Below are 16,458 nucleotides of genomic sequence, written 5' to 3'. Positions count from 1 at the left end.
CAGCTGAAAATGTGTTGCTGGTCAAAGCACAGCAGGCCAGGCAGCATCTCAGAATAGGGAATTCGACGTTTCGAGCATAAGCCCTTCAAAGTTCACCAGTTCCCAATGTTGGGGACGTCCAGAACCAGGGGTCACAGTCTCAGAATGAAGGGCAAGCGATTCTGGAAGAATTTTTCTCTCAGAGAGTGGTGAGCCTGTGGACTTGTCTCCCACAGGAAGATGCGGTTAAGACGGTTTGGGAGATACGTTCAATAGCGAGCCGGACGTGGAACTTGCAGCTAAAGTGATCCAGGGGTACGGAGAGGAAGCTGGAGTGGTCACTGAAATGGCATGTTCAGTCATGATGATCTTGAATGGTGGTGATGATGTCTCGAAGGGCTGAATGGAACGAGTGAGGAGTGCAGTTGCTGGAAATCAGAGTCTCGATTGGAGTGGTGCTGGAAAAACAAAGCAAGTCAGGCAGCATCCTGATTTTCCTGCTCCTCGGATGCTGCCTGACTTGAAGGGCTGAATGGCCTACTCCTGCACTTCTTTTCTATGTTTCGATGTTGAACGCATGGCTCAGAGACTGACGTGAGTTGGAAGTAAACCTGCGATTAACTGTTCGTCCTCACGATTTTATAAACATCAAGAAATTGTTGGCAAAGTGTTTCGACGTTTACAGTGGAGCTGATGCAGCGTGCAGTAAAGTCACCACCGTCCTCCAGGAGCACTGCTCTCTGATGAGGGAGCGATTGATGGGTGGGAGTTGAAGCTGAGGGGACGAGCTTGAAAAGGGCAATCTTTCATGTTGAGTCCATTTGGCAGCGGGAATTGAAGCCAGGCTGCTGGATTTGTGCTGTATTCCAGGCCAGCGTATGAATCAGTTTGTCAGAAGCAGGTAACGGGAGAGCGCGTGGATCAGCAGCGGACCAAGTTTAACACAGATGGTAGGGCACAACGAAAAGGCTGTTTTACAGCAGCGGCGGATTACTTGAAAGATAGATATTGACACAATAAAACATGAAAACAACAATAACTGATATCTTAATCATCTCCACAGAGGTAGAAGATGATCTAAAGAAAAACTCAAATTGACAACAAATCAAGATTACACATAAGCACATTCTATCTAATACCCATGTCGCAGAGCGCAAAGCCGTGCAATCCTCGGTAGTATAGTGGTTAGTATCCCCGCCTGTCACGCGGGAGACCGGGGTTCAATTCCCCGCCGGGGAGTCGGCGGCATTTTGAGAGGCACGCACCATATCTCAATGCAGGAGTGCCCAATTCAAGTCCCGTTTGCTCCAAAGGCGTGCATTCACATGTCCGAGCGGCCTGCTCTTGCCAACAAACCAAACATGTCGTAGTCTCGATTCTGCTCTCCCTGGCAAACTTGTCCTTTCATCCATTTGAGACTTCCTGCTTTTTGACCACCAATCAAAACTGCCGTTCTGGAGAAGCGTCACTGGACCACAAACGTTGACTGCTTTCTCCCCCCACTCCAGATGCTGACTTTCTCCAGCAATTTCTGTTTCCCATTCTGATTTTGTTGTTACTTCGTCCCGTCGGTGGGCATATAACTCCCACGCAAACGGAGTGCAAATGAAACCTTTAAGCAACCGGTAGCGACAAATGAATGTCAGGTTTCCCCGCTTCCTCCCTCCCTCCAATCAAAAAGGGGTCACTCCCCCTCAGAGTTTGGACCTGATCCTGCGATTAAGGTGACGCAACACCGTCCCCCTGCTGCTGGCAGGCTGTACTACACCCACAGTGGAAAGTCCAAGTCATCTGAGTGGCATTGTCTGCTCTTCTCGATAGAAGGACAAAGCCCAGTGGCTGGGTTAACATGAAGGTCAACACAGAGGCAAGCTTGAGAAAGCACGTGCAGGAACTCCACCTACACTGTTGGCACCATAGAATCACCACAGTGTGGAAGCAGGCCATTCAGACGGACAGGTCCACACCGACCCTTCTGAAGAGAAACCCATGCAGATCCATGCTCGGCACTGAGGGATCCCAGCTGAAAATGTGTTGCTGGTCAAAGCACAGCAGGCCAGGCAGCATCTCAGGAATAGGGAATTCGACGTTTCGAGCATAAGCCCTTCAAAGTTCACCAGTTCCCAATGTTGGGGACGTCCAGAACCAGGGGTCACAGTCTCAGAATGAAGGGCAAGCGATTCTGGAAGAATTTTTCTCTCAGAGAGTGGTGAGCCTGTGGACTTGTCTCCCACAGGAAGATGCGGTTAAGACGGTTTGGGAGATACGTTCAATAGCGAGCCGGACGTGGAACTTGCAGCTAAAGTGATCCAGGGGTACGGAGAGGAAGCTGGAGTGGTCACTGAAATGGCATGTTCAGTCATGATGATCTTGAATGGTGGTGATGATGTCTCGAAGGGCTGAATGGAACGAGTGAGGAGTGCAGTTGCTGGAAATCAGAGTCTCGATTGGAGTGGTGCTGGAAAAACAAAGCAAGTCAGGCAGCATCCTGATTTTCCTGCTCCTCGGATGCTGCCTGACTTGAAGGGCTGAATGGCCTACTCCTGCACTTCTTTTCTATGTTTCGATGTTGAACGCATGGCTCAGAGACTGACGTGAGTTGGAAGTAAACCTGCGATTAACTGTTCGTCCTCATGATTTTATAAACATCAAGAAATTGTTGGCAAAGTGTTTCGACGTTTACAGTGGAGCTGATGCAGCGTGCAGTAAAGTCACCACCGTCCTCCAGGAGCACTGCTCTCTGATGAGGGAGCGATTGATGGGTGGGAGTTGAAGCTGAGGGGACGAGCTTGAAAAGGGCAATCTTTCATGTTGAGTCCATTTGGCAGCGGGAATTGAAGCCAGGCTGCTGGATTTGTGCTGTATTCCAGGCCAGCGTATGAATCAGTTTGTCAGAAGCAGGTAACGGGAGAGCGCGTGGATCAGCAGCGGACCAAGTTTAACACAGATGGTAGGGCACAACGAAAAGGCTGTTTTACAGCAGCGGCGGATTACTTGAAAGATAGATATTGACACAATAAAACATGAAAACAACAATAACTGATATCTTAATCATCTCCACAGAGGTAGAAGATGATCTAAAGAAAAACTCAAATTGACAACAAATCAAGATTACACATAAGCACATTCTATCTAATACCCATGTCGCAGAGCGCAAAGCCGTGCAATCCTCGGTAGTATAGTGGTTAGTATCCCCGCCTGTCACGCGGGAGACCGGGGTTCAATTCCCCGCCGGGGAGTCGGCGGCATTTTGAGAGGCACGCACCATATCTCAATGCAGGAGTGCCCAATTCAAGTCCCGTTTGCTCCAAAGGCGTGCATTCACATGTCCGAGCGGCCTGCTCTTGCCAACAAACCAAACATGTCGTAGTCTCGATTCTGCTCTCCCTGGCAAACTTGTCCTTTCATCCATTTGAGACTTCCTGCTTTTTGACCACCAATCAAAACTGCCGGGCAAACTTGTCCTTTCATCCATTTGAGACTTCCTGCTTTTTGACCACCAATCAAAACTGCCGTTCTGGAGAAGCGTCACTGGACCACAAACGTTGACTGCTTTCTTCCCCCACTCCAGATGCTGACTTTCTCCAGCAATTTCTGTTTCCCATTCTGATTTTGTTGTTACTTCGTCCCGTCGGTGGGCATATAACTCCCACGCAAACGGAGTGCAAATGAAAACCTTTAAGCAACCGGTAGCGACAAATGAATGTCAGGTTTCCCCGCTTCCTCCCTCCCTCCAATCAAAAAGGGGTCACTCCCCCTCAGAGTTTGGACCTGATCCTGCGATTAAGGTGACGCAACACCGTCCCCTGCTGCTGGCAGGCTGTACTACACCCACAGTGGAAAGTCCAAGTCATCTGAGTGGCATTGTCTGCTCTTCTCGATAGAAGGACAAAGCCCAGTGGCTGGGTTAACATGAAGGTCAACACAGAGGCAAGCTTGAGAAAGCACGTGCAGGAACTCCACCTACACTGTTGGCACCATAGAATCACCACAGTGTGGAAGCAGGCCATTCAGACGGACAGGTCCACACCGACCCTTCTGAAGAGAAACCCATGCAGATCCATGCTCGGCACTGAGGGATCCCAGCTGAAAATGTGTTGCTGGTCAAAGCACAGCAGGCCAGGCAGCATCTCAGGAATAGGGAATTCGACGTTTCGAGCATAAGCCCTTCAAAGTTCACCAGTTCCCAATGTTGGGGACGTCCAGAACCAGGGGTCACAGTCTCAGAATGAAGGGCAAGCGATTCTGGAAGAATTTTTTCTCTCAGAGAGTGGTGAGCCTGTGGACTTGTCTCCCACAGGAAGATGCGGTTAAGACGGTTTGGGAGATACGTTCAATAGCGAGCCGGACGTGGAACTTGCAGCTAAAGTGATCCAGGGGTACGGAGAGGAAGCTGGAGTGGTCACTGAAATGGCATGTTCAGTCATGATGATCTTGAATGGTGGTGATGATGTCTCGAAGGGCTGAATGGAACGAGTGAGGAGTGCAGTTGCTGGAAATCAGAGTCTCGATTGGAGTGGTGCTGGAAAAACAAAGCATCCTGATTTTCCTGCTCCTCGGATGCTGCCTGACTTGAAGGGCTGAATGGCCTACTCCTGCACTTCTTTTCTATGTTTCCATGTTGAACGCATGGCTCAGAGACTGACGTGAGTTGGAAGTAAACCTGCGATTAACTGTTCGTCCTCATGATTTTATAAACATCAAGAAATTGTTGGCAAAGTGTTTCGACGTTTACAGTGGAGCTGATGCAGCGTGCAGTAAAGTCACCACCGTCCTCCAGGAGCACTGCTCTCTGATGAGGGAGCGATTGATGGGTGGAGTTGAAGCTGAGGGGACGAGCTTGAAAAGGGCAATCTTTCATGTTGAGTCCATTTGGCAGCGGGAATTGAAGCCAGGCTGCTGGATTTGTGCTGTATTCCAGGCCAGCGTATGAATCAGTTTGTCAGAAGCAGGTAACGGGAGAGCGCGTGGATCAGCAGCGGACCAAGTTTAACACAGATGGTAGGGCACAACGAAAAGGCTGTTTTACAGCAGCGGCGGATTACTTGAAAGATAGATATTGACACAATAAAACATGAAAACAACAATAACTGATATCTTAATCATCTCCACAGAGGTAGAAGATGATCTAAAGAAAAACTCAAATTGACAACAAATCAAGATTACACATAAGCACATTCTATCTAATACCCATGTCGCAGAGCGCAAAGCCGTGCAATCCTCGGTAGTATAGTGGTTAGTATCCCCGCCTGTCACGCGGGAGACCGGGGTTCAATTCCCCGCCGGGGAGTCGGCGGCATTTTGAGAGGCACGCACCATATCTCAATGCAGGAGTGCCCAATTCAAGTCCCGTTTGCTCCAAAGGCGTGCATTCACATGTCCGAGCGGCCTGCTCTTGCCAACAAACCAAACATGTCGTAGTCTCGATTCTGCTCTCCCTGGCAAACTTGTCCTTTCATCCATTTGAGACTTCCTGCTTTTTGACCACCAATCAAAACTGCCGTTCTGGAGAAGCGTCACTGGACCACAAACGTTGACTGCTTTCTTCCCCCACTCCAGATGCTGACTTTCTCCAGCAATTTCTGTTTCCCATTCTGATTTTGTTGTTACTTCGTCCCGTCGGTGGGCATATAACTCCCACGCAAACGGAGTGCAAATGAAAACCTTTAAGCAACCGGTAGCGACAAATGAATGTCAGGTTTCCCCGCTTCCTCCCTCCCTCCAATCAAAAAGGGGTCACTCCCCCTCAGAGTTTGGACCTGATCCTGCGATTAAGGTGACGCAACACCGTCCCCTGCTGCTGGCAGGCTGTACTACACCCACAGTGGAAAGTCCAAGTCATCTGAGTGGCATTGTCTGCTCTTCTCGATAGAAGGACAAAGCCCAGTGGCTGGGTTAACGTGAAGGTCAACACAGAGGCAAGCTTGAGAAAGCACGTGCAGGAACTCCACCTACACTGTTGGCACCATAGAATCACCACAGTGTGGAAGCAGGCCATTCAGACGGACAGGTCCACACCGACCCTTCTGAAGAGAAACCCATGCAGATCCATGCTCGGCACTGAGGGATCCCAGCTGAAAATGTGTTGCTGGTCAAAGCACAGCAGGCCAGGCAGCATCTCAGGAATAGGAATTCGACGTTTCGAGCATAAGCCCTTCAAAGTTCACCAGTTCCCAATGTTGGGGACGTCCAGAACCAGGGGTCACAGTCTCAGAATGAAGGGCAAGCGATTCTGGAAGAATTTTTCTCTCAGAGAGTGTGAGCCTGTGGACTTGTCTCCCACAGGAAGATGCGGTTAAGACGGTTTGGGAGATACGTTCAATAGCGAGCCGGACGTGGAACTTGCAGCTAAAGTGATCCAGGGGTACGGAGAGGAAGCTGGAGTGGTCACTGAAATGGCATGTTCAGTCATGATGATCTTGAATGGTGGTGATGATGTCTCGAAGGGCTGAATGGAACGAGTGAGGAGTGCAGTTGCTGGAAATCAGAGTCTCGATTGGAGTGGTGCTGGAAAAACAAAGCAAGTCAGGCAGCATCCTGATTTTCCTGCTCCTCGGATGCTGCCTGACTTGAAGGGCTGAATGGCCTACTCCTGCACTTCTTTTCTATGTTTCGATGTTGAACGCATGGCTCAGAGACTGACGTGAGTTGGAAGTAAACCTGCGATTAACTGTTCGTCCTCACGATTTTATAAACATCAAGAAATTGTTGGCAAAGTGTTTCGACGTTTACAGTGGAGCTGATGCAGCGTGCAGTAAAGTCACCACCGTCCTCCAGGAGCACTGCTCTCTGATGAGGGAGCGATTGATGGGTGGGAGTTGAAGCTGAGGGGACGAGCTTGAAAAGGGCAATCTTTCATGTTGAGTCCATTTGGCAGCGGGAATTGAAGCCAGGCTGCTGGATTTGTGCTGTATTCCAGGCCAGCGTATGAATCAGTTTGTCAGAAGCAGGTAACGGGAGAGCGCGTGGATCAGCAGCGGACCAAGTTTAACACAGATGGTAGGGCACAACGAAAAGGCTGTTTTACAGCAGCGGCGGATTACTTGAAAGATAGATATTCACAGAATAAAACATGAAAACAACAATAACTGATATCTTAATCATCTCCACAGAGGTAGACGATGATCTAAAGAAAAACTCAAATTGACAACAAATCAAGATTACACATAAGCACATTCTATCTAATACCCATGTCGCAGAGCGCAAAGCCGTGCAATCCTCGGTAGTATAGTGGTTAGTATCCCCGCCTGTCACGCGGGAGACCGGGTTCAATTCCCCGCCGGGGAGTCGGCGGCATTTTGAGAGGCACGCACCATATCTCAATGCAGGAGTGCCCAATTCAAGTCCCGTTTGCTCCAAAGGCGTGCATTCACATGTCCGAGCGGCCTGCTCTTGCCAACAAACCAAACATGTCGTAGTCTCGATTCTGCTCTCCCTGGCAAACTTGTCCTTTCATCCATTTGAGACTTCCTGCTTTTTGACCACCAATCAAAACTTGTCCTTTCATCCATTTGAGACTTCCTGCTTTTTGACCACCAATCAAAACTGCCGTTCTGGAGAAGCGTCACTGGACCACAAACGTTGACTGCTTTCTTCCCCCACTCCAGATGCTGACTTTCTCCAGCAATTTCTGTTTCCCATTCTGATTTTGTTGTTACTTCGTCCCGTCCGTGGGCATATAACTCCCACGCAAACGGAGTGCAAATGAAAACCTTTAAGCAACCGGTAGCGACAAATGAATGTCAGGTTTCCCCGCTTCCTCCCTCCCTCCAATCAAAAAGGGGTCACTCCCCCAGAGTTTGGACCTGATCCTGCGATTAAGGTGACGCAACACCGTCCCCTGCTGCTGGCAGGCTGTACTACACCCACAGTGGAAAGTCCAAGTCATCTGAGTGGCATTGTCTGCTCTTCTCGATAGAAGGACAAAGCCCAGTGGCTGGGTTAACATGAAGGTCAACACAGAGGCAAGCTTGAGAAAGCACGTGCAGGAACTCCACCTACACTGTTGGCACCATAGAATCACCACAGTGTGGAAGCAGGCCATTCAGACGGACAGGTCCACACCGACCCTTCTGAAGAGAAACCCATGCAGATCCATGCTCGGCACTGAGGGATCCCAGCTGAAAATGTGTTGCTGGTCAAAGCACAGCAGGCCAGGCAGCATCTCAGGAATAGGGAATTCGACGTTTCGAGCATAAGCCCTTCAAAGTTCACCAGTTCCCAATGTTGGGACGTCCAGAACCAGGGGTCACAGTCTCAGAATGAAGGGCAAGCGATTCTGGAAGAATTTTTCTCTCAGAGAGTGGTGAGCCTGTGGACTTGTCTCCCACAGGAAGATGCGGTTAAGACGGTTTGGGAGATACGTTCAATAGCGAGCCGGACGTGGAACTTGCAGCTAAAGTGATCCAGGGGTACGGAGAGGAAGCTGGAGTGTTCACTGAAATGGCATGTTCAGTCATGATGATCTTGAATGGTGGTGATGATGTCTCGAGGGCTGAATGGAACGAGTGAGGAGTGCAGTTGCTGGAAATCAGAGTCTCGATTGGAGTGGTGCTGGAAAAACAAAGCAACCAGCATTGATTTTCCTGCTCCTCGGATGCTGCCTGACTTGAAGGGCTGAAATGCCTACTCCTGCACTTCTTTTCTATGTTTCCATGTTGAAACGCATGGCTCAGAGACTGACGTGAGTTGGAAGTAAACCTGCGATTAACTGTTCGTCCTCATGATTTTATAAACATCAAGAAATTGTTGGCAAAGTGTTTCGACGTTTACAGTGGAGCTGATGCAGCGTGCAGTAAAGTCACCACCGTCCTCCAGGAGCACTGCTCTCTGATGAGGGAGCGATTGATGGGTGGGAGTTGAAGCTGAGGGGACGAGCTTGAAAAGGGCAATCTTTCATGTTGAGTCCATTTGGCAGCGGGAATTGAAGCCAGGCTGCTGGATTTGTGCTGTATTCCAGGCCAGCGTATGAATCAGTTTGTCAGAAGCAGGTAACGGGAGAGCGCGTGGATCAGCAGCGGACCAAGTTTAACACAGATGGTAGGGCACAACGAAAAGGCTGTTTTACACAGCGGCGGATTACTTGAAAGATAGATATTCACAGAATAAAACATGAAAACAACAATAAACTGATATCTTAATCATCTCCACAGAGGTAGAAGATGATCTAAAGAAAAACTCAAATTGACAACAAATCAAGATTACACATAAGCACATTCTATCTAATACCCATGTCGCAGAGCGCAAAGCCGTGCAATCCTCGGTAGTATAGTGGTTAGTATCCCCGCCTGTCACGCGGAGACCGGGGTTCAATTCCCGCCGGGGAGTCGGCGGCATTTTGAGAGGCACGCACCATATCTCAATGCAGGAGTGCCCAATTCAAGTCCCGTTTGCTCCAAAGGCGTGCATTCACATGTCCGAGCGGCCTGCTCTTGCCAACAAACCAACATGCCGTAGTCTCGATTCTGCTCTCCCTGGCAAACTTGTCCTTTCATCCATTTGAGACTTCCTGCTTTTTGACCACCAATCAAAACTGCCGTTCTGGAGAAGCGTCACTGGACCACAAACGTTGACTGCTTTCTTCCCCACTCCAGATGCTGACTTTCTCCAGCAATTTCTGTTTCCCATTCTGATTTTGTTGTTACTTCGTCCCGTCGGTGGGCATATAACTCCCACGCAAACGGAGTGCAAATGAAAACCTTAAGCAACCGGTAGCGACAAATGAATGTCAGGTTTCCCCGCTTCCTCCCTCCCTCCAATCAAAAAGGGGTCACTCCCCCTCAGAGTTTGGACCTGATCCTGCGATTAAGGTGACGCAACACCGTCCCCTGCTGCTGGCAGGCTGTACTACACCCACAGTGGAAAGTCCAAGTCATCTGAGTGGCATTGTCTGCTCTTCTCGATAGAAGGAGACAAGCCAGTGGCTGGGTTAACATGAAGGTCAACACAGAGGCAAGCTTGAGAAAGCACGTGCAGGAACTCAACCTACACTGTTGGCACCATAGAATCACCACAGTGTGGAAGCAGGCCATTCAGACGGACAGGTCCACACCGACCCTTCTGAAGAGAAACCCATGCAGATCATGCTCGGCACTGAGGGATCCCAGCTGAAAATGTGTTGCTGGTCAAAGCACAGCAGCCAGGCAGCATCTCAGGAATAGGGAATTCGACGTTTCGAGCATAAGCCCTTCAAAGTTCACCAGTTCCCAATGTTGGGACGTCCAGAACCAGGGGTCACAGTCTCAGAATGAAGGGCAAGCGATTCTGGAAGAATTTTCTCTCAGAGAGTGGTGAGCCTGTGGACTTGTCTCCCACAGGAAGATGCGGTTAAGACGGTTTGGGAGATACGTTTCAATAGCGAGCCGGACGTGGAACTTGCAGCTAAAGTGATCCAGGGGTACGGAGAGGAAGCTGGAGTGGTCACTGAAATGGCATGTTCAGTCATGATGATCTTGAATGGTGGTGATGTCTCGAAGGGCTGAATGGAACGAGTGAGGAGTGCAGTTGCTGGAAATCAGAGTCTCGATTGGAGTGGTGCTGGAAAAACAAAGCAAGTCAGGCAGCATCCTGATTTTCCTGCTCCTCGGATGCTGCCTGACTTGAAGGCTGAATGGCCTACTCCTGCACTTCTTTTCTATGTTTCCATGTTGAACGCATGGCTCAGAGACTGACGTGAGTTGGAAGTAAAACCTGCGATTAACTGTTCGTCCTCACGATTTTATAAACATCAAGAAATTGTTGGCAAAGTGTTTCGACGTTTACAGGGAGCTGATGCAGCGTGCAGTAAAGTCACCACCGTCCTCCAGGAGCACTGCTCTCTGATGAGGGAGCGATTGATGGGTGGGAGTTGAAGCTGAGGGGACGAGCTTGAAAAGGGCAATCTTTCATGTTGATCCATTTGGCAGCGGGAATTGAAGCCAGCTGCTGGATTTGTGCTGTATTCCAGGCCAGCGTATGAATCAGTTTGTCAGAAGCAGGTAACGGGAGAGCGCGTGGATCAGCAGCGGACCAAGTTTAACACAGATGGTAGGGCACAACGAAAAGGCTGTTTTACAGCAGCGGCGGATTACTTGAAAGATAGATATTCACAGAATAAAACATGAAAACAACAATAACTGATATCTTAATCATCTCCACAGAGGTAGAAGATGATCTAAAGAAAAACTCAAATTGACAACAAATCAAGATTACACATAAGCACATTCTATCTAATACCCATGTCGCAGAGCGCAAAGCCGTGCAATCCTCGGTAGTATAGTGGTTAGTATCCCCGCCTGTCACGCGGGAGACCGGTTCAATTCCCCGCCGGAGGTCGCGGCATTTTGAGAGCACGCACACATATCTCAATGCAGGAGTGCCCAATTCAAGTCCCGTTTGCTCCAAGGCGTGCATTCACATGTCCGAGCGGCCTGCTCTTGCCAACAAACCAAACATGCCGTAGTCTCGATTCTGCTCTCCCTGGCAAACTTGTCCTTTCATCCATTTGAGACTTCCTGCTTTTTGACCACCAATCAAAACTGCCGTTCTGGAGAAGCGTCACTGGACCACAAACGTTGACTGCTTTCTTCCCCCACTCCAGATGCTGACTTTCTCCAGCAATTTCTGTTTCCCATTCTGATTTTGTTGTTACTTCGTCCCGTCGGTGGGCATATAACTCCCACGCAAACGGAGTGCAAAAGAAAACCTTTAAGCAACCGGTAGCGACAAATGAATGTCAGTTTCCCCCGCTTCCTCCCTCCCTCCAATCAAAAAGGGGTCACTCCCCCTCAGAGTTGGACCTGATCCTGCGATTAAGGTGACGCAACAACACGTCCCCTGCTGCTGGCAGGCTGTACTACACCCACAGTGGAAAGTCCAAGTCATCTGAGTGGCAATGTCTGCTCTTCTCGATAGAAGGACAAAGCCCAGTGGCTGGGTTAACATGAAGGTCAACACAGAGGCAAGCTTGAGAAAGCACGTGCAGGAACTCAACCTACACTGTTGGCACCATAGAATCACCACAGTGTGGAAGCAGGCCATTCAGACGGACAGGTCCACACCGACCCTTCTGAAGAGAAACCCATGCAGATCCATGCTCGGCACTGAGGGATCCCAGCTGAAAATGTTTGCTGGTCAAAGCACAGCAGGCCAGGCAGCATCTCAGGAATAGGGAATTCGACGTTTCGAGCATAAGCCCTTCAAAGTTCACCAGTTCCCAATGTTGGGGACGTCCAGAACCAGGGGTCACAGTCACAAATGAAGGGCAAGCGATTCTGGAAGAATTTTTCTCCAGAGAGTGGTGAGCCTGTGGACTTGTCTCCCACAGGAAGATGCGGTTAAGACGGTTTGGGAGATACGTTCAATAGCGAGCCGGACGTGGAACTTGCAGCTAAAGTGATCCAGGGGTACGGAGAGGAAGCTGGATGGTCACTGAAATGGCATGTTCAGTCATGATGATCTGATGGTGGTGATGTCTCGAAGGGCTGAATGGAACGAGTGAGGAGTGCAGTTGCTGGAAATCAGAGTCTCGATTGGAGTGGTGCTGGAAAAACAAAGCAAGTCAGGCAGCATCCTGATTTTCCTGCTCCTCGGATGCTGCCTGACTTGAAGGGCTGAATGGCCTACTCCTGCACTTCTTTTCTATGTTTCCATGTTGAACGCATGGCTCAGAGACTGACGTGAGTTGGAAGTAAACCTGCGATTAACTGTTCGTCCTCACGATTTTATAAACATCAAGAAATTGTTGGCAAAGTGTTTCGACGTTTACAGTGGAGCTGATGCAGCGTGCAGTAAAGTCACCACCTCACCACCCCCTCCAGGAGCACTGCTCTCTGATGAGGGAGCGATTGATGGGTGGGAGTTGAAGCTGAGGGGACGAGCTTGAAAAGGGCAATCTTTCATGTTGAGTCCATTTGGCAGCGGGAATTGAAGCCAGGCTGCTGGATTTGTGTCTGAATTCCAGGCCAGCGTATGAATCAGTTTGTCAGAAGCAGGTAACGGGAGAGCGCGTGGATCAGCAGCGGACCAAGTTTAACACAGATGGTAGGGCACAACGAAAAGGCTGTTTTACAGCAGCGGCGGATTACTTGAAAAGATAGATATTCACAGAATAAAACATGAAAACAACAATAACTGATATCTTAATCATCTCCACAGAGGTAGAAGATGATCTAAAGAAAAACTCAAATTGACAACAAATCAAGATTACACATAAGCACATTCTATCTAATACCCATGTCGCAGAGCGCAAAGCCGTGCAATCCTCGGTAGTATAGTGGTTAGTATCCCCGCCTGTCACGCGGGAGACCGGGTTCAATTCCCGCCGGGGAGTCGGCGGCATTTTGAGAGGCACGCACCATATCTCAATGCAGGAGTGCCCAATTCAAGTCCCGTTTGCTCCAAAAGGCGTGCATTCACATGTCCGAGCGGCCTGCTCTTGCCAACAAACCAAACATGTCGTAGTCTCGATTCTGCTCTCCCTGGCAAACTTGTCCTTTCATCCATTTGAGACTTCCTGCTTTTTTGACCACCAATCAAAACTGCCGTTCTGGAGAAGCGTCACTGGACCACAAACGTGACTGCTTTCTTCCCCCACTCCAGATGCTGACTTTCTCCAGCAATTCTTTTCCCATTCTGATTTTGTTGTTACTTCGTCCGTCGGTGGGCCATATAACTCCCACGCAAACGGAGTGCAAATGAAAACCTTTAAGCAACCGGTAGCGACAAATGAATGTCAGGTTTCCCCCTTCCTCCCTCCCCTCAATCAAAAAGGGGTCACTCCCCTCAGAGTTTGGACCTGATCCTGCGATTAAGGTGACGCAACACCGTCCCCTGCTGCTGGCAGGCTGTACTACACCCACAGTGGAAAGTCCAAGTCATCTGAGTGGCATTGTCTGCTCTTCTCGATAGAAGGACAAAGCCCAGTGGCTGGGTTAACATGAAGGTCAACACAGAGGCAAGCTTGAGAAAGCACGTGCAGGAACTCAACCTACACTGTTTGGCACCATAGAATCACCACAGTGTGGAAGCAGGCCATTCAGACGGACAGGTCCACACCGACCCTTCTGAAGAGAAACCCATGCAGATCCATGCTCGGCACTGAGGATCCCAGCTGAAAAATGTGTTGCTGGTCAAAGCACAGCAGGCCAGGCAGCATCTCAGGAATAGGGAATTCGACGTTTCGAGCATAAGCCTTCAAAGTTCACCAGTTCCCAATGTTGGGGACGTCCAGACCCAGGGTCACAGTCTCAGAATGAAGGGCAAGCGATTCTGGAAGAATTTTTCTCTCAGAGAGTGGTGACCTGTGGACTTGTCTCCCACAGGAAGATGCGGTTAAGACGGTTTGGGAGATACGTTCAATAGCGAGCCGGACGTGGAACTTGAGCTAAAGTGATCCAGGGGTACGGAGAGGAAGCTGGAGTGGTCACTGAAATGGCATGTTCAGTCATGATGATCTTGAATGGTGGTGATGTCTCGAAGGGCTGAATGAACGAGTGAGGAGTGCAGTTGCTGAAATCAGAGTCTCGATGGAGTGGTGCTGGAAAAAACAAAGCAAGTCAGGCAGCATCCTGATTTTCCTGCTCCTCGGATGCTGCCTGACTTGAAGGGCTGAATGGCCTACTCCTGCACTTCTTTTCTATGTTTCCATGTTGAACGCATGGCTCAGAGACTGACGTGAGTTGGAAGTAAACCTGCGATTACTGTTCGTCCTCACGATTTTATAAACATCAAGAAATTGTTGGCAAAGTGTTTCGACGTTTACAGTGGAGCTGATGCAGCGTGCAGTAAAGTCACCACCGTCCTCCAGGAGCACTGCTCTCTGATGAGGAGCGATTGATGGGTGGGAGTTGGAAGCTGAGGGGACGAGCTTGAAAAGGGCAATCTTTCATGTTGAGTCCATTTGGCAGCGGGAATTGAAGCCAGTGCTGGATTTGTGCTGTATTCCAGGCCAGCGTATGAATCAGTTTGTCAGAAGCAGGTAACGGGAGAGCGCGAGGATCGCAGCGGACCAAGTTTAACACAGATGGTAGGGCACAACGAAAAGGCTGTTTTACAGCAGCGGCGGATTACTTGAAAGATAGATATTCACAGAAAAAAACATGAAAACAACAATAACTGATATCTTAATCATCTCCACAGAGGTAGAAGATGATCTAAAGAAAAACTCAAATTGACAACAAATCAAGATTACACATAAGCACATTCTATCTAATACCCATGTCGCAGAGCGCAAAGCCGTGCAATCCTCGGTAGTATAGTGTTTATCTCCGCCGTGTCACGCGGGAGACCGGGGTCAATTCCCCGCCGGGGAGTCGGCGGCATTTTGAGAGGCACGCACCATATCTCAATGCAGGAGTGCCCAATTCAAGTCCCGTTTGCTCCAAAGGCGTGCATTCACATGTCCGAGCGGCCTGCTCTTGCCAACAAACCAAAACATGCCGTAGTCTCGATTTCTGCTCTCCCTGGCAAACTTGTCCTTTCATCCATTTGAGACTTCTCTGCTTTTTGACCACCAATCAAAACTGCCGTTCTGGAGAAGCGTCACTGGACCACAAACGTTGACTGCTTGCTTCCCCCACTCCAGAAGCTGCTGACTTTTCTCCAGCAATTTCTGTTTCCCATTCTGATTTTGTTGTTACTTCGTCCCGTCGGTGGGCATATAACTCCCACGCAAACGGAGTGCAAATGAAAACCTTTAAGCAACCGGTAGCGACAAATGAATTCAGGTTTTCCCGCTTCCTCCCTCCCTCCAATCAAAAGGGGTCACTCCCCTCAGAGTTTGGACCTGATCCTGCGATTAAGGTGACGCAACACCGTTCCCCTGCTGCTGGCAGGCTGTACTACACCACAGTGGAAAGTCCAAGTCATCTGAGTGGCATTGTCTGCTCTTCTCGATAGAAGGACAAGCCCAGTGGCTGGGTTTAACATGAAGTCAAACACAGAGGCAAGCTTGAGAAAGCACGTGCAGGAACTCAACCTACACTGTTGGCACCATAGAACACCACAGTGTGGAAGCAGGCCATTCAGACGGACAGGTCCACACCGACCCTTCTGAAGAGAAAAACCCATGCAGATCCATGCTCGGCACTGAGGGATCCCAGCTGAAAATGTGTTGCTGGTCAAAGCACAGCAGGCCAGGCAGCATCTCAGGAATAGGGAATTCGACGTTTCGAGCATAAGCCCTTCAAAGTTCACACAGTTCCCAATGTTGGGGACGTCCAGAACCAGGTGGTCACAGTCTCAGAATGAAGGGCAAGCGATTCTGGAAGAATTTTTCTCTCAGAGAGTGGTGAGGCCTGTGGACTGGTCTCCCACAGGAAGATGCGGTTAAGACGGTTGGAGATACGTTCAATAGCGAGCCGGACGTGGAACTTGCAGCTAAAGTGATCCAGGGGTACGGAGAGGAAGTGGAGTGGTCACTGAAATGGCTGTTCAGTCATGATGATCTTGAATGGTGGTGATGTCTCGAAGGGCTGAATGGAACGAGTGAGGAGTGCAGTT

General features: G+C 49.5%; 3 non-coding genes across 3 annotated transcripts; all 3 read left to right on the top strand.

Annotated features, from left to right (window-relative positions):
- The first annotated feature begins 1,146 nt into the window (after window positions 1-1,146).
- On the top strand, window positions 1,147-1,218 carry trnad-guc (transfer RNA aspartic acid (anticodon GUC)). The gene has a single exon. It is a non-coding gene; the product is annotated as a tRNA-Asp (tRNA).
- A 1,928-nt stretch (window positions 1,219-3,146) lies between these two features.
- trnad-guc (transfer RNA aspartic acid (anticodon GUC)) lies at window positions 3,147-3,218 on the top strand. The gene has a single exon. It is a non-coding gene; the product is annotated as a tRNA-Asp (tRNA).
- A 1,979-nt stretch (window positions 3,219-5,197) lies between these two features.
- On the top strand, window positions 5,198-5,269 carry trnad-guc (transfer RNA aspartic acid (anticodon GUC)). Its single transcript has one exon. It is a non-coding gene; the product is annotated as a tRNA-Asp (tRNA).
- Window positions 5,270-16,458: the final 11,189 nt, after the last annotated feature.

The sequence above is a fragment of the Hemiscyllium ocellatum genome, unplaced genomic scaffold (assembly GCF_020745735.1).
Source record: "Hemiscyllium ocellatum isolate sHemOce1 unplaced genomic scaffold, sHemOce1.pat.X.cur. scaffold_2031_pat_ctg1, whole genome shotgun sequence".
Classification (NCBI taxonomy): domain Eukaryota; kingdom Metazoa; phylum Chordata; class Chondrichthyes; order Orectolobiformes; family Hemiscylliidae; genus Hemiscyllium; species Hemiscyllium ocellatum.
This window is presented reverse-complemented; position numbering and strand designations above follow the sequence as displayed.